The sequence below is a fragment of the Budorcas taxicolor genome, chromosome 17 (genome assembly GCF_023091745.1).
Source record: "Budorcas taxicolor isolate Tak-1 chromosome 17, Takin1.1, whole genome shotgun sequence".
NCBI lineage: Eukaryota > Metazoa > Chordata > Mammalia > Artiodactyla > Bovidae > Budorcas > Budorcas taxicolor.
Genome location: NC_068926.1, coordinates 22,872,200 through 22,893,858, shown reverse-complemented (window position 1 = coordinate 22,893,858; position 21,659 = coordinate 22,872,200). Strand labels below are relative to the sequence as shown.

Sequence of the window (21,659 nt, the reverse complement as noted above, 5' to 3'; positions counted from 1 at the left end):
AAAAAGACAACTTATGGAATAAGAGAAAATATTTACAAATCACATTTATGATAAAGGGTTAACTTCCAAAATAACTAAGGTATTCATACTATCAAAAGGAAGACAAGCTGATTGAAAAATAGGCAGAGGAACTGAATAGACATTTACTGATGAAGACATACAAATGGCCAATAGGTACCTGAAAAGATGCTCAGTACCACTAATTATCAGAGAAATGGAAATCAGAACCACGGTGAGTTATTCCCTTATATTGTTTCAATGACTATCATAGAAAAGAAGAGGGATAACAAGTGTTGTGGGGGATGTGCAGGAAAAGAAGTTAACATGCACTCTTGTTTGGTATGTAAATTAGTGCAATCACTATGGAAAACAATATGGATATCTCTCAAAATTTTAAAAATAGAACATGTGATCCAGCAATTCTACTTCTGAGTATATACCCTAAAAAATGAAAACAAGGATATCAAGAGACATCTATACACCCAAGTTCATATCAGATGATATGGAAATAACCTAAATATTCACCAACGAATGAATAAAGAAAAAGTAAAATAATAATTTGTATTTCATGATGGTAACAAAAATTCACAACCTAATTTGGCTATATTCTTTATCTTGGATATTCTTAAAGATTTGAAACAAAAGTGATCTAACTTCATAATTTTCAGTATCATTTTAAATGGACTACATTTGCTGGTGTCTAAGATTTAGACAGGTCATCAAACTCAGTGAAATCATAAGAAATTTGTTCCATTTTCATGAAAAATTCCACCATTATAAACACGCATTGATTATATTTAGAAAAGTCTTAGCTACCAGCTAATAAAATAGCATGTATTAGTCTTGTTACTTTGAAATGTTAAATAACTTATTACAGACCTTTCCCCATTAACACAGATAAGGATTTTTGAATTTTATGTAACCTAAGAATATGTGGTCAGCTTTTGTTTTTAAATGGTTTCTTTCTACATTCCAGAATTCAAGAGAAAATCATTTTGTACCTGAAAATCTCCTACCTCTCCTGTAATTATCTAAGAAGATTGCAATGATATTTTAATCAGTGGTTCTACATACAATAAAGTGTAAAATTATGGTGGAGTTTAATTTTTCTATATCACTTAATCAGGGCCATTCAGGCATAACATTGCTCTTTAATTGCTAATGTACCATGATTTCAAATGATTTTTATACTCTGGCAATAATACAGATCATGTTCAAAAGGTAGCTGTAATTATTACAGGTTATTTTATGGTTTAATTCATATACCTACCTGACCTTCAAAACATAATGCTAAGTCACTTCAGTTGTGTCCGACTCTGTGCGACCCCATAGATGGCAGCCCACCAGGCTCCCCCGTCCCTGGGATTCTCCAGGCAAGAACACTGGAGTGGGTTGCCATTTCCTTCTCCAATGCATGAAACTGAAAAGTGAAAGTGAAGTCGCTCAGTCGTGTCCGACCCTTAGCGACCCCGTGGACTTCAGCCTACATATATATTATTTTAATAATGTTTTCCCATTACTATTTTTGGGGAAAGAGTAAACTTCATAATAAAAATAAATAATGTATTACAACAATAATTTATTTACATAAATTTATCTTAGATTAACTCTAGAAGATCACCTAATGATAAAAGCACAATAGCAGTAAACTTGCTGATTTGGTGTTCTAACCTCAGAAAAGCAGCTTGAGAGATTATTATGCAAATCATAAACTCTGAATTCATTAAAATGAAAAACAAGATGGAAATTTTATGCTAACTTTTGGAATTACTTCAGTACTTTCATACTTTTTCCCCTTCACATATGCATGATATTATTATGTATTTCTTTAAAAATATCTCACACAGTTTTTCCTAAAGATAAATAAATACCATAACTTTGTTGTTTATCATCACTTAACATTAAAAAGTAATACACTTCAAGAATTCTAAAGTTTTTCATTCACTTGATGGGACTCTTATTCTTCAAAGTTACATTTCAAAGAATGTAACTAAAAATAATTTACATGACAAAATCTTTGGTGAATTCTGAAATATTCTCATGCAGTTAGTTGGAGCGCACTCAGTGGGTCTGATGTGGTGGATGCTCGCCTCGGAAGTCCTGCGCATGCGTGGCACCATCTCCCGAGAACACCCGTGGAAGGTCATGCCGGACCTCTACTTCTACAGAGATCCTGAGGAGATTGAAAAGGAAGAGCAGGCAGCAGCTGAGAAGGCTGTGACCAAGGAGGAGTTTCAGGGTGACTGAACCGCTCCAGCTCCAGAGTTCACCGCTGCCCAGCCTGAGGTGGCAGACTGGTCCGAAGGCGTGCAGGTGCCTTCCATGCCCATTCAGCAGTTCCCTACTGAAGACTGGAGTGCTCAGCCTTCCACTGAAGGCTGGTCTGCAGCCCCCACTGCCCAGGCCACGGAATGGGTAGGAACCACCACCGAGTGGTCCTAAGCTGTTCTTCCAAACACCTGTAGAACTTGCACCAAAATGGAAATCTGGTTGATGGAAATAAACTGTTTCTAAAAAAACAACAACAACAACAACCATTTTCTTTGAATTTGCCATAACACAAGTCAGTCTTTCCACTAGAAAATCAAGTTTCCTTCAGTTATAGCTACCAGTCAAATCAAGTATGTAGAGCAGTGAAGTAGAGAGGAGCTTTCCACCCTGAAACCGCATGGTGTCCATTCTGTTATACAACATATGAATTCCTCTAGATTATTTATAAATGCCTCTCAAATTAAGGTTTTGATTTGCAATATGTACTTATTTGTTTAAGAAAGGATACAATGGCCTCTAGTGGTACAGAAAAAAATGCCAACGTTTAATTCTTCAAACAGTAACTAAAAATATCTTTAATGAAAATAAAAAAATAAAATTTATGATGCATGCTACATTGCAATTTTTGAATTGCCTTCATTTAAATTATGCAAATAAACAGTAAAATACACTCAACTGTTACATACATAAAGTGCCTACTTAAGTATAGGTTATAAAGTTACTGAACATGTTTCACTGTAGAGGATATGAATTATTGTTGAAATAATAATTTAATAATTTGAATATTTATTCATATTTTAAAGTATATATTCACTATAGATGTATTTGTGAACAGTCAAAATAATAACTGGTAATTTATTATGTGCAGAGAACAATGCTGTTTTATTGGTTTGGCCAACAAAGTTCGTTTGGGTTATTCTGTAATATGTTCTAGAAATATTCGAATGAACTTTGTTGGCCAACCATACATATATACTGGAGAAAGGAATGGCAACCTATTCTAGCATTCTTGCCTGGGAAATCCCATGGACAGAGAATCCTGGAGGGCTACAGTCCATGGTGTCCCAAGAATTGGACATGACTTAGCGACTAAACCACCATACATACATACAGTAGCATTTTAACTCTGTGGCAACCAGATCAATTCACATTACTGTAACTCATAATGACCTCTACTACTAGAGCTTTTTCTTTCCTAAAATATGTAACTCATATTTCATAACAAAGAAATCTAACTTCACACCAAGTTTTCTGTCTCCTGAGCATAAAATCTCAACACCTATTTCATAATATATTAACACTCAATATAATGGCATGACATATAAATGTAGAATGTAAAGAACTAGCTCATCAATCAAAATGGTGAAGATGCTTTATGAGAATAAATAATATTGTGTATTATAATGGCATGAAATTTTAAAATAAAAGCTCATGTAATTTTTAAGGTTATATAAAATATTAAAAATACATTTGTTACTATATTTATAATTTAAGAATGTACATCAGTCAATTTCAAACTATTTTGATAAAATTCAAGACATTGTTAAATTTTATATTGGATTTAGTTGCTAACATACTTTAGGTTTCATCAAATACGTAAAGTAAAAATGGAGATTTTGTTGCTATCTTCTTCAGAAGAATGAACTATTTTAACCACTGGATATTGCAAATGAAGCAAGCTGGTGCTCATTTTCTTAGAAATTTTCTGGAATAGCTAAAGATTTCCACAACTTTGTCAAATTAGCATAAAACTGTTCCTTCCCATTTTCCCCTTTCTCCTTCATCTCTTTCCTTCTCTCCTCTGTTTATGTCCATTCCTTCCTTTTGTGTTATGTCTAATATTAAATTATAAGCATCAAAAATTCACTGACTTTGGTGTACAAGTCTATGAGTTTTAGTACATGTATAAGTTTATCTAAAGACCATTATAAAAAGGATACAGAAGAGGTCCATCATCCCCAAAACTCATTTGTGCTCCCTCTGTAGTCAACATTCCCTCCAAACCTAACCTCTGACCTCCACTGATCTCTGTTCATATAGTGCTTCTCTTCTGTAAAACATCATATAAAATAACATCCTATAGTATGTAAGGTTTGGGAAATAACTTCTTCACTCAGCAAAATGCCTTTGAGAATCACCTCTAATACTGGGTTTACCAATAGTTTGTTCCTTTTTCTTGCTTGGTATTATTCCATTGAATAGATGTACTACAGTTCATCCATTCACCTGTTAAAAGACTTGTGTGAGTAGTTTACAGTGATTTAAAGATATATTCCTGCCCAGTTTCATGTGAACAAAGTTTTCATTTCTCTAAGTTAGATAGCCAGCTGGTTATAAAATAATTCTGTTTCACTTTCTGTGTCAAACTGATCTGTTTCTAATTTTCTGATTCCCCTCTGAAAATAAATTCTTCAATCTATATTACTTTTCATTTTCAGTTCATTTTTCCTATGCATCTCCACCAAAATTTTCAACTTATATTTAGGAGATTGCTTACTTTAATGAAATTTCTAAACCTTCATCTTTTTCTCATCATGGCTTTGAGACAGTCTCTTTCTATGCTCTTAGTTTCCTCTTGTATCAAGAGGAAACAGCACTGCTGTTTTCTGAGCATAGGAAAAAACTGTCTCAAAGCCATGATGAGAAAAAGATGGAGGTTTAGAAATTTCATTAAAGTTAGCAATCTCCTAAATATAAGCTGAAAATTTTGGTAGAGATGCATAGGGAAAATGAATATATATGTGCTTTTTTGGAGAAGGAAATGGCAACCCACTCCAGTACTTTTGCTTAGAAAATTCCATGGATGGAGGAGCCTATTAGACTACAATCCATGCGATCACAAAGAGTTGGATACAACTGAACAACTTCACTTTTCAAATGTGCTATATATATATATATATATACACATATATATATAATACATATATAATGTAGCTTTTTTCTAAATTGAATTTGGTTTTCATCAGTTTATTGGGTAGGGACAGACATGGGACAATGCAGAGAAGGAACATATAGATTATTTTGACATATTTGTTGAATGGTTCTTTTGATTATTCTCACAGGTTATAAAAGGGGCCACTGGGGTGACAAGGGGGGACACATAGTGTTAAACTGATTAGAATGACAGCATTCATTGGAGAAACTGTCATATAAACAGCCTTCAGTATAGCAGTGATGATACAAACAATGTGATGCCCTAATAACCATCTCATTGGCTATTAAAATGTAGCATCACATACTTAAATTACTGTACCACTCACTACTCATTCAGATATATACAAGAAATATGCAGTTCCTCAACAGTTTTCTGATGGTTAGTGGCAACCTATGATTTTCATATAGGTTCTAATTTTTCAAAAATCCTGCCAAAAGAATTCTTCCCCATCTGCTGCTGCTGCTCCTGCTAAGTCACCTCAGTCTTGTCCGACTCTGTGCGACCCCATAGATGGCAGCCCACCAGACTCCCCTGTCCCTGGGATTCTCCAGGCAAGAACACTGGAGTGGGTTGCCATTTCCGTCTCCAATGCATGAAAGTGAAAAGTGAAAGTGAAGTCGCTCAGTCGTGTCCAACTCTTAGCGACTCCATGGACTGCAGCCCACCAGGCTCCTCCATCCATGGGATTTTCCAGGCAAGAGTACTTGAGTGGGGTGCCATTGCCTTCTGTGCTTCCCCATCTATCATTTATCTATTTAATTTGTCAATAATTATCAATCGACTATTTCTTATGGATCCTGTTAGATGACTTGAAATATAATGAAACCAACAGCATAGTAACACAGTAATCTGTGCTCATTATGCTGGAATTCAGAATATTAAATTACACTGAGAAAATTGTTTTGCCCCTATAATGTGGTAAGTCATAGCCTATAGCTCTGAGCTTTAATAGCCTACACAAACTACCATGAATTGGTGGATGCTATTAGTCTATGATCAGCTCCTTAGCTTCTCCCTCATTCAAGTCTCTGATTCTCAAGAGCAACAACATTTTGGAACTGGAATAATGCTTATTTTCACTAATGACTATTCAAATCTTTAAAATAACAAATATGAATATTGTAGAGCCAGACATGACTGACTGACTGAACTGGACTGACTGACTGACTGACCTGAACTGATTATACTGACCTAAAATAACATATGGGCTTCCCAGGTGGCGTTAGTGGTAAAGAATCCACCTACCAATGTAGGAGACACAAGAGACCCAAAAGACACAGGTTTGATCCTTGGGTTGGGAAGATTCCTTAGAGTAGGAAGTGGCACCCCATTCCACTATCCTTGCCTGAGGAATCCCATGGATAGAGGAACCTGGCAGACTATATACCATGGGGGCACAAAGAGTTGGACACAACTGAGCACAAAACACTATATAAGGTCAAGTAAATCCTCAGAGTCTCCAAAATTTACATCCTAAATTAAGTCATTGCTGAGAAAGCAAAATGAGTCACATATGAAAATCTTTAAAGTTCAAGGTTAAACTATGGATCAGTTCAGCTCAGGAGCTCAAATCGTGTCCGACTTTTTGTGACTCCATGGTCTGCAGCACGCCAGGCCTCCCTGTCCATCACCGACTCCCAGAGTTCAGTCAGACTCATGTCCATTGAGTCGGTGATGCCATCCAACCAGCTCATCCTCTGTCATCCCCTTCTCTTCCTGCCTTCAATCTTTCACAGCATCGGGGTCTTTTTTCAGTTGAGTCAGTTTTTCAAATCAGGTGGCCAAAGTATTGGAGTTTCAGCTTCAGCATCAGTACTTCCTATGAACATTCAGGACTGATTTCCTTTAGGATGGACTGGTTGGATCTCCTTGCAGTCCAAGGGACTGTCAAGAGTCTTCTCCAACCCCGCAGTTCAAAAGCATCAATTCTTTGGTGCTCAGTTTTCCTTATGGTTCAACTCTCACATCCATACATGACTACTGGAAAAACCATAGCCTTGACTAGATGGACCTTTGTTGGCAAAGTAATGTCTCTGCTTTTTAACATGCTGTCTAGGTTAGTCATAACTTCTCTTCCAAGGAGTAAGTGTCTTTTAATTTTACGGCTGCAGTCACCACCTACAGTGATTTTGGAGGCCCCAAAAATAAAGTCTGACACTGTTTCCACTTTTCTCCATCAATTTGCCATGAAGTGGTGGGATCGGATGCCATGATCTTGGTTTTCTGAATGTTGAGCTTTAAGCCAACTTTTTCACTCTCCTCTTTCACTTTCATCAAGAGGCTCTTTAGTTCTTCTTCACTTTCTGCATAAGGGTGGCATTATCTGCATATCTGAGGTTATTGATATTTCTCCCAGCAATCTTGATTCCAGCTTGTGCTTCTCCAGCCCAGCGTTTCTCATGATGTACGCTGCATATAAATTAAATAAGTACAGTGACAATATACAGACTTGACATACTCCTTTTCCTATTTGGAACAAGTCTGTTGTTCTATGGATAGGCAGATTAAGCTATGGATAGACAGATTAAAATCTTTATATAATGTCTGAATTGTAGTTATGAAAGGAAATTTGCATTAAAGAGGTCTACTTTCACATAGAAGTGATGTTCCACATCAAAGAGTTAACAACGTTGATCATATATACAATCACACAAAATAGAACTAGGAAGTATTATGAATTGTGTTCTCCCCAAATTCATACGCTGAAGTCCTAACTCCCAGTGTCACTGTATTTAGAGATATAGATTTTAAGGATATAATTTAGGTTAAATGAGGCCCTATGAGTGGAACTTATGAGGAAGACATACCTACGGTGTGCATGTAGAGAAAAGGCCACATGAGGACACTTACAAGCCAAAGAGAGAGGCTTCAGAAGAAACCAAACCTTCTTTCACTTTGATCTTGGACTTCCAGCCTCCAGAACTATAAAAAAATAATAATTTCTTTTGATCAAGCCACCCAATCTTCTTGTATTTTATTATAACAATGCTAGACTAATATCAGTACAGTGGATTTTAAATCATATCATGAACAGACCACAGTGTTAGGGCATTTATGTTTGGGGCTCTGGAAGGATTAAAGCTTTTTGTAGGGCTTCTGTCATTAACAAAGGAACTAGTGTTGATATTCTAAGCAGATTATTTGTTCCTAATTTTTCTGCTGAAAGCTGTTTCTCAGACTTCTGTTTAATTTATTCCTTTGAATACTTTATTTCCCAACTTAAGAAAAATTTTGTTGAAAAAGAAATTCTGACTGGTGTGAAGAAAATTATTATATATAATCTGTATATTGGAAAGTAAAGGTTGTTGTCTTTGGAATCAGTTTTGGTTATTGCATCTCACACTTTCATCTGTATGTTTAAAGATACAATATATGTTTAACATAGTGTATATGTTTAGTAATTTATACTATTTCCTAATATTTACTTGTTTCTATTATTTCATGCACCTTAACTGGTCATTAACAGTTTTTTAATTTACTCCATCATTATTTAATAATTGCTTATAACAATAAGTGCTTATAACACTGTGTCAGATTGTGTAGTTCTGTTATGAATAAACATAGAAAACCCTCATATACCCTGCAGCTCAGTATGAAATTTACACTTGACAACTCATTGCAAATAATACAAATGTATTTTTCCTGATATATCTTTTAAAATATTTTTATTATAATTATTACTGCATCCCTGAATCTATAAACTATGATAATTATTATTAATCTCTAAAGATTTTCAACAACAAAAAAAGCAGTTGGGATAAAGGGTATGAATAATTTTTAGTTCTTGACAAATGCAAGAAAATTATTAACAAGAAAGTACAATCTGATAAATATTATGAGAATGCCCATCTCACTGCATGATAGCCAGAAATAAAAGTCAATAAATGAACTGTTTGTCAACAAATTGTCTCTTGACCTTTTCATTATTTCTCTAATTATCTCTAATGCATTGAATTGATTCTCCCATAATTAAAAGTCTATTTCCTTTATTGTCTACTTAGAAATTTTTTCCCTTTGTTTCCTTTATTGTCTACTTAAAAATTTTACACACTGTAATGGTAGTTCTCACAATATTTACATAGATTATTTAATAACAATGTTTTTAGTTGGATGTTACCCTTATGGTAAACATAGTTCTCATTAATTTGTCATTTTCACAATTGTAGTGACATTGCTTAATTCACTTGTAACAAATTTTAATCAGCATATGAAATAGGAAATTGCTTTTATTAGCATAATTAATCCCATATTGCCTAGTCTAATCATTTCACCAGTAAAAATCATATAATATAATATAGTTTCTGATTAACATATATGTAAGTCAGGGTCTTCTAAGAAGCAGATGTCAAGACAGGATTAAAATGCACAGATTTTATGTTAGGAGAAAAGACTGTGTGAGACAAATTATGTAAATGACCAGGTAAGACTGAGAGAGCCTGAGACAGTGACATAAGTGTGATTACAGGTGAAGGAGAGAGGGACAGATGGTTGCGAAGAATCTTCCTAGACTGTCACACAATTTTAAGTTCTAGCAAAGCACTTTGTGAGTCCTAGAACCCCCCAAAAAAGGCCTATCAGGCACTGTGTGTCTTTCTTTGTGATAGGGAATGCAAGATTTAGCCCTTTTCTTTCCATTCAGAGGGGATATCTTAGCATACTCCTGATCACTTACAAGTTCATGGAAATGGCTTGCTATTTTTTTTTTTTTAATGTGAAAGGATTTTACTAGGGAAAATATCTGTGTGAGAGCCACTAGTAAGATTGCAATGTAAGTCACACCCTGAGAATAGGAGAGGAAGAGAAGATGAAGTGGATGTGTGTGTCCTAGGCTACTGTGCAGTCTAAAAAAGGTCCAACGAGGAAGGCAGTGGGGAATGTTCAAGCCAAGATCAGCCTTCAGAAAAGACCTGTGTCTCCTAGGAATGGATTCACCTTTGTATCCTTGCTGTACTCATTCTTAGACTGGCCTTAGTGTAAATGGTTTTCGGAGTGCAGTGACTGGGACCCTTGGTCAATGACAGTCCTTGTAATTAAGGTCCGCCAGGCTCATTCTCTGGTGGCTCAGATGGTAAAGCATCTGTCTACAATGCGGGAGACCTGGGTTTGATCCCTGGATCGGGAAGATTCCCTGGAGAAGGAAATGGCTACCCACACCAGTACTCTTGCCTAGAAAATCCATGGATTGAGGAGCCTGGTGCAGGCTACTGTCCATGGGGTCACAAAGAGTTGGACACGACTGAGCGACTTCACTTCAGGCTCATTCTCATGGACACCACAACCTACTTTACAGTAGTAGTAATGTGTTTAATATCAAAATGTATATAACATGGACTATGATGTCAGACAGAAATAAGATTAAATCCTACTTCTACTAATTTCAGTGGCAGGACCATAAGTTAGATAATTATGCTCTGAGACTGCCTCCTCAGCTGAAAAAAAGGATATAACAACAATGTAGTACATAAGGAATAAATAAATAACAAGTAAAGTACCTGGCCCTGAGTAGGTAAGCATAATAAATGTTATGTAATATTAGGTCTAAGATTTTCTCACTGCAGATGGTGATTGCAGCCATGAAATTAAAAGATGCTTACTTCTTGGAAGAAAAGTTATGACCAACCTAGATAGCATATTCAAAAGCAGAGACATTACTTTGCCGACTAAGGTCCGTCTAGTCAAGGCTATGTTTTTTCCAGTAGTCATGTATGGATGTGAGAGTTGGACTGTGAAGAAAGCTGAGCGCCAAAGAATTGATGCTTTTGAACTGTGGTGTTGGAGAAGACTCTTGAGAGTCCCATGGACTGTGAGGAGATCCAACCAGTCCATTCTAAAGGAGATCAGTCCTGGATGTTCTTTGGAAGGAATGATGCTAAAGCTGAAACTCCAGTACTTTGGCCACCTCATGTGAAGAGTTGACTCATTGGAAAAGACTCTGATGCTGGGAGGGATTGAGGGCAGGAGGAAAAGGGGACGACAGAGGATGGGATGGCTGGATGGCATCACCGACTCGATGGACGTGAGTTTGACTAAACTCCGGGAGATGGTGATGGACAGGGAGGCCTGGCGTGCTGCAATTCATGAGGTCTTAAAGAGTCGGACATGACTGAACGACTGAACTGAACTGATAGAATAAGGCTAAGATAATGATCAATGACTAATTTCAATGCAGTTCAAGTATTTAAGAAAATCACCAGGACATGGAAGCAACCTAGATGTCCACTGACAGATGAATGAATAAAGATGTGGTACATATAAACAGTGGAATATTACTCACACATAAAAATAAATGCATTTGACTCAGATCTAATGAAGTGGATGAATCTAGAGCCTATTATACAGAGTGAACAGACTTTTGAACACAGGAGGGGAAGGAAAGGGTGGGATGATGTGAGGCAGTAGCATTGAAACATATACATTACCATATGTAAAATAGATAGCCAGTAGGAATTTGCTGTATGATGCAAGGAATCCAAATCCAGTGCTCTGTGAGAATCTAGAGGTGTACGATTGGGTGCAAGGAGAGAAGGAGGTTCAAGAGAGAGGGAACCTATGGCTGATTCCTATTGATATATGGCAGAAACCAATACAATATTATAAAAGAATTATCCTCCAATTAAAAATAAAACTAAATTAAAAAAAAGAAAATGGCACCTTAGAAATCACATGCATAAATAATAAAAATAAGGGCTCTGATTCCTATAATTAGGAGTCCAGGCCTCAGATACAGATGCATATTATTGTCTTTGTCTATGGATGTGAAAAATTCACTGATAACAGAGAATTTTGGCTTTGGGCAGAGCTATAAGATGATGAGTTAAATCACTCAGGGAATTAAGAGAAATGTCAAGGCATTCTGAGCCTATTCAGATATTAAAGCATTCTTAGGACAAAATGAAAAAGAAAAGCATTTCATATAAGCATATTTATCAATGGTGTCTGAATTAAGCTCATAGAGATTTGCTTCCACTTCAGGTGTCATGGCTTCCATCCCTGCTCAGGGAACTAAGATCCCATAAGCTCTGCAGAAAGGCCAAAAAAGAAAAAAAAGACAAGCTCATAAATTATGTAGATATCTGTGATTTTAACTCTAAACTTTATTTTACAGATAACTATGGACTTGTGAAACTGCTTCTACATACATTCTATTTCAGTATATTAAATAACATAGAGAAATATCTATTGCATATTCACTCATGCATCTACTTACATCTAGATCCACTTGGACTAAAAAGCAAAGAAAATAACTAACCTCATCCGTTACACATAACAGTTACAATAAAGAAAAGATTAGATAAAATAAAAATTACAGTGCCAAAGTACCTGAAATATAGGAGGAATTTATCAAGAGGATTAATTCTCTCTGATGAAAAAACACTTTTCCTGAATAGCAGACTCTTAATGGTAACAAGTATGAACGATTTAAAATGAAACATGTAGATATTCTGAGTAGAATATTTAGTAGCCTGCAGTGATTTGGTCAGTATAATTTTCCAATCATTTACCATTTAAAATTGATACTCCTACTAAAACAGTTTGTGTGGGGAAAATGCCTGTGCTTTAGCTACAATTGGATTTTCACAGCTATTATTAACTAATTTATATAGAACTGAATCAGAATTAAGTATATGCATCTGGTTGTTTACTAAATGTTCTTTAGTGTCTCTTGACTCTAGTAAGCTCTTATTACATGCAATAAATTGAGTATTATGAAAGCTGTTGGAACAGAGATTTTATAAAGAATGATAGAGCACTTCTCTGGTGTCTTAGTGGATAAGAATCTGTCTGCCAATGAAGGGGACATAGGTTCAATCCCTGGTCCAGAAAATTCCACATGCCGTGGAGCAAATAAGCCCATGTGCCACAACCACTGAGCCCACACTCAAGGGCCCACCACTCATGTGTTGCAACTACTGAAGCCCTTGCACCTACAGCCTGTGCTCTACAACAGAAAAAGCCACCACAATGAGAAGTCTATGCACTGCAGTTAAGAGTAGCCACCACTTGTCACAACTAAGGAAAGCCTGCACAAAGCAATGGAGACCCAGTCCAGCCAAAAGTAAATAAATAAAAATGTTTTTTGAAAAAGAATGATAGAATTGTTGTTTTGAAGTTAAAAAGAGAAGGTAAAAATATACTACATGTCAACAGTTACTGAAGTAACAGGGAGAGGTACAGTCTTCTTTAGGCATGTACCCCTTTCCCTGTTTGGGGATACAGAACTGTTATATGCTCATTTACAAACCCATTTCTATTATGAATTGCAATGTTTATTATCTGTGGTTATATTTTAGTTTTACAATGTTTTGTTTTTATTTTTCCTCACAACTGAAAAAATTACTTCTGACTATAAGCTTTTATAACTGTCTGATTTTTGTTCTTAAATATTTAACTTTTTATACTTTTATTGATTGTGATATTTGTTTGCTGGTAAAGAATTTTTAGTATTTTTCAAAGTACATATATGGTCCTCTTTTAATGGACAAAACACAATAAATGATCTTTTATCTTCCATAGAAAAAAGACAGTGTTTGAGGAGTAGGTTCTGATATCCCTACATTCATTGTCTGCTGCTGCTGCTACTGCTAAGTTGCTGCAGTCCTGTGCAACTCTGTGCGACCCTATAGATGGTAGCCCACCAGACTCTGCCTTCCCTGGGATTCTCCAGGCAAGAACACCGGAGTGGGTTGCCATTCCCTTCTCCAATGCATGAAAGTGAAAAGTGAAAATGAAGTCGTTCAGTCATGTCCAACTCTTAGCGACCGCATGGACTGCAGCCTACCAGGCTCCTCCATCCATGGGATTTTCCAAGCCAGAGTACCGGAGTGGGTTGCCATTGCCTTCTCCACGTCCATTGTCAGATTCCCCTAATTCATTTTTTTTAAATTATATGACATATAACATTGATTCAATATAAGATTGTGCTACGTACATTGTGCTTTGTCATTCAGTCATGTCTGATTCTTTGCAAACCCATGGACTGTAGCCGTCAGGCTCCTCTATCCATGGGGATTCTCCAGGCAAGAATACTGGAGTGGATTGCTATGCCCTCCCTTCCAGGGGATCTTCCCAACCCAGGGATCAAACTCAGGTCTCCTGCATTGCAGTCAGATTCTTTACCATCTGAGCCACCAAGGAAGACTCACACCAGCTGTATAAGATTATAGCATGTTAAATTTATACATTAACACATTGTAATGTGATTACCACTGGAATGATAATTAGAATCGCTACTGAATTGCACAAATATCATATCTTTTTACTGGTTGAAATCATTAATTTCCAGTTTCTCAGCAAGTTTGGTGATTATAATACTGTTCTCTATGTTCATGATACTATGCATTAGACCTCTAGGATATATTTACCACTCACTGCCAAGTCTGTACACTTAAACAGCATCTGTCCTATACATCTACCCTCAATCCCTGGAAATACCATTTTACTCTCTGCTTTTATGAGTCTGGCATTTTTAGATTCCATACATAAGTGATATTGTGTATGTGTGTTTCTTTGTTTGATGGATCTCACTTTCCATAATGTGTTCAAGGTCCATCCAGAACACTAGAATACTAGGAAAGGCAGGATATCTTTCCTTCTCATGGCTGAATATGATTCCAGTGTATAGTATATACAGTGAACATTTGAAAAACATGGATTTGAAATGCCTGGGTCCACTTGTAAGCATATTTCTTTCACTAAATATATTCAAGTTTGGTTGAACCTGAGGACATAGAGCCAGGGAAATCTGTAAAGTTGCCCTCCATTTTTCCATTGTAGGGGGGGTTAGCATCTCTAACCCTTGTTTTTTCAAGCATCACATACACACATACACAAACATCTTTGATCCATTCATCTGTTGATGGGCATTTAGGTTGCTTGCTTATCTTGGGCATTGTAAAAATGCTACAATAAACATGGAAATGATTATATCTCTTAAATACCCTGCTTCCATTTTCTTTGAGTATATACCCAGAATTGAACTTGCTAGACCACATGGCAGTTCTACTTTCAATTCTTGAAGAACCTCCATATTGTTTTCCATAGTAACTGTACCAGTTTACATTCCCATCAACAATATATAAAAGTTCTCTTTTTTCCCACATCCTCACCAACACTTGCTATCTCATCTTATTGATGATAGTCATTTTAAGAGGTATGAGGTGATATCTTACTGATGATATGCATTTCCCAATAATTAGTGATGGTGAGCATCTTTTCATGTACCCATTGGCCATCTGAATGTATTCTTTGGAAATACATCTATTTAGTTTCCCTGCTTGGTTTTTAATTGGATTTTTTGTTGCCATTGAGTTGTGTAAGTGTTTTATATATTTTGATCATCAATCTCTTAACTGAAATACTATTTGCCAAAGCTTTCTCCCATTCTGTAGGTTGTTTTTCATTTTGTTGTTTCTTTTCCTGTGCAGAAGTTTTAAGTCTGATATAGTCACATTTGTTGATTTTTGCATTTGTTGTGTTTGTTTTCAGAATCATATCCAAAAAATCATTGCCAAGATAATGTCAAGGAGCTTCTTCCCATTCCCTGTATTCTTGAAAACAAGTCAGCTCTATGACTTTTGCCAAGATTGACTACTCTTATGGGGACAGGAGAGATGAAAAAAAAAGAAAAAAAAAAGGAGGAAAAGAGGGTCCAAAACACAATGTAAGGCCCAAATATACATGACAAAAAAGAGTAAGACTTCCAACAACATTTCATACTCTTTCAGTGAGGACAGACACATGGTCCTTCACTTTCTTATTGAGAAAAGGTAAACTTGGTGAGAAGTTGACAAGATAGAGTTTCTGCATAGTGAATATTCACCCAAACAATTTGATGAAATAAGCAAAACATGATGAATTGGGCAGCTTTGTTCTTCAAAGTTCAGCCTAGTGAAAACAGTCGTAAACATCATGTGGAGCAAAGCTGTCATTCTCTAGGATAGAACAGATAATTTTGTCAAACCTGAACAGTCAATGCTCTGTTGTGATTGGGTTATAGAATAATCAGAGGCCAGCTATCCTTAATCAGAAATTTAGCTTACCTGTAGCGGGTTCATGTTGATGTATGGCAAAACCAATATAATATTGTAAAGTAAATAATAATAATAAAGAAATTTAACTAATTTAACAAGCAAACAGAAACAGTATCACTGAACACTAACTATATATGAGCAGCTCCTTTGTACTCTTTCAAGGTGTGATTTATTCCAAAGTAGAATCTACAAAGTGGAAACCACATGTGAACACTCATGGCAGATCCACAGAATATCAAAGTAATAACTAAGATATATATAAGAATGGCCTCATGGTGGATTCTATAGCACACAAACTAAAAATTAGAAAAGATGAGCATGGCCTCTGAGCAAGGATGATGTGCAAATTTGTGAACTGTTTCATATTTTTGGAGTTTGGGATTAACTTATACACACTAATATACATACAGTAGATAACAAGCAAGGACCACTGTATAGCACACAGAACAATATTCAATATTTTGTAATAACCTATAAGGAAAAATAATCTGAAAAAAAAATACATACATATGTATGTGTGTATATACATATATATACATACACACAGAAATAACTGAATCAGTTTGCTGTACCCCTGAAACTAACACAACATTGTAAACCTACTATAATTCAACTACAAAAATGGCCTCAATATTTATCTTTTAAGAACTGACTCATAATAAGCACTGAAAATTAAAAGAATAATTTGTTCATAAATAGCAGCACATTTTATTTTAATTATTTAAGTTTATATCCAGGGCAGTTGCAAGATAACCATTTAATTCAAAAAATACCCCCTTTTGGTCTTAAATACATTCACTTTTCATTTGTTAGTTCTGGAACTGAATAGAAATAACAAAAGTGTTTACTTCTCTTAATTTCATTCACATGGTCAGTTGCATTTGCAAAAGTGAAATTTACCAGATCAAAAAATCCTGCACTGACAAGCTGTGAGCAATGACAATAATTCCACTAATGTAGTTGCCAAGTACACTAATTATCCTAATGATGATTCAGTCTTCTGATAATCACATCCCCCAAGGACCTTATACAGTCAGTCTACACAGCTGCAAAGTCCTCTCCAGGATCATTTTGCTTATTCCTGTCTCAATTTAAAACTATATAATATTACTTTATTAGCATAAAATAATCATCATAACTGAACATGAACTGAACACACAGACAGCTAAACTGCTGAAGGGTAATCGAGGAGACTCCTACATGAGGTGCTTAGTCCTGTCATTCATTTCTCCAATGCCTGATAGAGGCATAATTTATATCAGAAATCTGCTTCCATCTAAAGCAATGGTGTGGATTTTGAAGGAATAAAGATACTTAAGTGATCTATTCACCTAAATCAATGGGCACACTGTTTGATAAAAATATTTTGAAATCCTAAGTGATTTCTTTATAGGATTTTGGGAACGTTTTTTACTTCTTGCATTTTCAAGTAGCAAATCAAAATGACTTTCACAAGTCAACAGAATTTTAAGGTCTAATTTTCAATAAAAAAGTATTTACCTTTCACAGAATTAAGATAGCAAAACCTGTGTTTGGGAAAAAAGACAACAGTTATTTACTCTGCATTCAGTAATTTTGTAAAATATTGTTTTATATTTTAAATTTAAAATAGATGTCTTGAGTAGATTTTTACATTAGTTCCCTTTGTACCCTGTGTTTCGTGGGCCAATGTGGAGCCACCAGGGTGGATGCTGTCCACACAGGTCATGTGCATCACAAGTAAGAAATAAAACTTAGAAGACTCCAGTCTTTTAAAGAATCTACTAGAAACCTGTCAAATGTTTGTGCTGGAGGGACAGATTATTACCCTGGACAGCAATCAAACCTGTTATCTGCCACCACAGGAAGAAACAACCTGTTTCAGCCTTGAAAAATGTTGTTCAGGAAACTCTTACAGAGTCAATTTCCTGCTTATAAGATATGTAGAAACACAAGAGGCTAATGGAAATTACCTCTCAACAGGTCTTCCAAGTTATAATCAGATAAATAATTTCCAGAAACTGCCACTCTCCAGATATGCTTTATTTTGATATTACTTGCTTTCTTTTTTGATATTACTTTTTTTATATATCTTTCTTTTTGTTTTCATTTGTTCGTTTGAGTGGAATGATAACATACAACAAATGGAAAGAACAGAACAAGTAAGTTTGGTTCTCCAAAAATAGATGCCAAGACAGAATTACATATTCCAGATATTTGTTGGGAGTAAAGGTTTTGTAGATAAAAGGCAAAGAAAGCAGGGTTGGTAGAAAAACCTTTCAGAAGACAATGCACCTCTGGCTTCTATAAAAGGGCCAAGAGAGGTATAAAGGGATGGGTAGAAAGTGACTCAGACTGCAGTGAAATTCTGGCAAACACACATCCAGTCCCAAGAGGAGTCCCAGAGGACTCAGGTGAGTTCAGCCACAGATGAAGAAAACATAGGCTTGGCTTGTATCCTGTGTCAGGTCTCAGATATTAGCAGGAATAATGTGTCAGCTAAATATGCTCCTAGAAACAAGTTATCTCTTGAGAGATGTCATCAGAGTGTTCACAGAACTGCTGTAACAAGGACAGTAAAACTTGCAAGTGTAGATAAAAGTCACAGTTTATTTCTGTCTGGAATGTCCTCTGTCTCCTATATGTTTTAAAGGTTTCAATCCTGGAAATTATTATTAAAGATAAGTGATCTTATGTTTTGCAACTGGAGAATAAGATACAAATCCACAGCTTCTGTTGAGACAACATAAAAAACTTACAGGTAGACACAAAATGAAGAACAAAAGAGATTTCAGAATTCTAGTGTAAAACAGAGATCAGCAAACTTTTTCTTTAAAAAACTAGATGTTTGGCTTTCGTGCCACATAGTCTCTGTTACAACTAGCCCATTCTGCCCTTGTAGTGTGAAAGCAGCCATAAAAGATATATCAATATAATCAAATGGGATTGATTATACACTAATAAAAGTTTTCCCAAAAACAGTGGTAGGCCATATTTGGTCCATAGACCATAGTTCACCAACTACTGATGTAGAATAATATATTTATATAATCTGCATGTTTGTCACCTGTGTACATGACCAATGGCAGAAACTGACCAACAGATGACAATTCCCATCTAAGAATTACAGAAGCCAAAATTGGAAAACATATGTTTTCTTTAAAAAATTATAATGTCCATTGAAGAAAGCATCTTTAGGACACCACAAACATGTCCACTCTGGTATGAAATTGTTCTATGCTTTAAGGGCACACAAGAAGGTTCAGTCAGATGAAGGTCATATAGTCATTTACGCTTAAGTAGAACAAGTAAGCATATGAAGAGGTGGAAAAGAGGTGGAAAAATAAAGAGGTTATATATAAACATATTCTGGTATTTTCTATTTTTAGCACATCATCTATTGAAATGAGGAGAAGGGAATGGCAACCCACTCCAAAATTTTTGTCTGGAGAATCCCATGGACAGAGGAGCCTGGCTGGCTAAGGTCCATAAGCACACACAGGATTGGACATGATTAAAGAGACTTAGCACTATTAAAATGAAGATATTTAATAGAAAAAAGATTGCAATGTACATTTTGGTGTTCAGTTGCTAAGTCACTACTGACTCTTTGCAACCCCAAGGACTGAAGCACAGCAGGCTTCCCTGTCTTTCACTATCTCCCTGAGTTTGCTCAAACTCATGTCTATTGAGTCAATGATGCAAATCAAACATCTCATTCTATGTCAATGTACTTAATGATACACAAATTTTAGACACAAATTAGAAAATAAAATCAGTGATAATAAGGTATAAAGGTTTCCTTTATGTTAAGTGAAAAATAAATTTATAAAAGAGTCATTGGTTACTCAAGTAAATATACAATACTTTGATTTAATTTGTGTTTTCCTTAAACAGTGCCTTATTTGGGAAATGATCCCAAGAAGCAGGAATAAACTGAGCCAAAAAGAAAATATGCATACAAGGTTGTAGTTGTCAAAACTGCATTGGTAGATAACACAGATTCAATTCCTCTGTGACTATGGCAGGTCATTGCTTGACCCCAAAATTGTCTGACTGTCTGAAAAAAAAAAAAAATCTTATTTTCTAGGCACAGATACTGTAGATTGGCTTTTTTTTTTTTTTTTTTTTTTACCCTTCTAGTTCTTTTAACTAGGACTAATAAAAATTCCATAAACACTCTACCCTTTTCTAAAAAAAAAAGTATATTTTGACTTGTTTTTTCCCTACCAGTTCAGTTCAGTTCAGTTCAGTCGCTCAGTCATGTCCGACTCTTTGCGACCCCATGAATCGCAGCACACCAGGCTTCCCTGTCCATCACCAACTCCCAGAGTTCACTCAAACTCACGTCCATCGAGTCAGTGATGTCATTCAGCCATCTCATCCTCTGTCGTCCCCTTTTCCTCCTGCCCTCCATCCCTCCCAGCATCAGAGTCTTTTCCAATGAGTCAACTCTTTGCATGAGGTGGCCAAAGTAATGGAGTTTCAGCTTTAGCATCATTCCTTCCAAAGAACACCCAGGACTGATCTCCTTTAGAATGAATTGGTTGGATCTTCTTGCAGTCCAAGGGACTCCCAAGAGTCTTCTCCAACACCATAGTTCAAAAGCATCAATTTAGCACTCAGCTTTCTTCACAGTCCAACTCTCACATCCATACATGACCACTGGAAAACCATAGCCTTGACTAGACAGACCCTTGTTGGCAAACTAATGTCTCTGCTTTTGAATATGCTATCTAGATTGGTCATACATTTTATTGTGAAACTCGTTTTTATGTCTCCCTGAAGGTAGAAATTTCAGGGAAAACTCTCATATGATTAGCTTATTAACTCCCAAGACCTGTTCAGGAAGACTTGTTGTTGTTTAGTCACTAAGTCATATCCGAGTCTTTAGCAACCTCATGGGATGGAGCCCACAAGGGACCTCTGTCCATGGAATTTCCCAGGCAAGAATATTGAAGGGTTTACCTTTCTCTCCTCCAGGATCTTTCTGTCCAAGAGACTGAACCTACATCTTCTGTATTGGCAGGTGAATTCTTTTCTGCCGAGTCACCAGGGAAGCCTTTAGGAAGATTAGAATTATTCATTTATCAGCTTTTTGGGAGAAAAAATTTTACTTAATTATTGTATCACAATTTGTATTGTTGCCCAATAATAACAGTAAAAAAATATTTCTGACTAGTTACAAATTTTAATGTGAGCATACTTAATATCTATCTCTCTGAATGGTCAACATGGCTTTGTCTCCTTTTTTTTCTAAAAGGAATTTCCTATAAATTTTTCTCCTAAGAAAAATTCAAGTCATAGGCTAATACCTATATTCCTTTTTGGATAATTACAAATAGAGCTTTCAGAAGAATCTTATTCAAGCAAAATATATTAATTTTATTTATACTACTAATACAAGTTATTATTACAAGTAAAACTATGTGCATGCTTAGGAT

At 35.8% G+C, this 21,659-nt stretch overlaps 1 pseudogene; it reads left to right on the top strand.

Moving 5' to 3' along the window:
- Window positions 1-16,511: 16,511 nt before the first annotated feature.
- Window positions 16,512-16,606, top strand: LOC128062694 (uncharacterized; annotated as a pseudogene).
- Window positions 16,607-21,659: the final 5,053 nt, after the last annotated feature.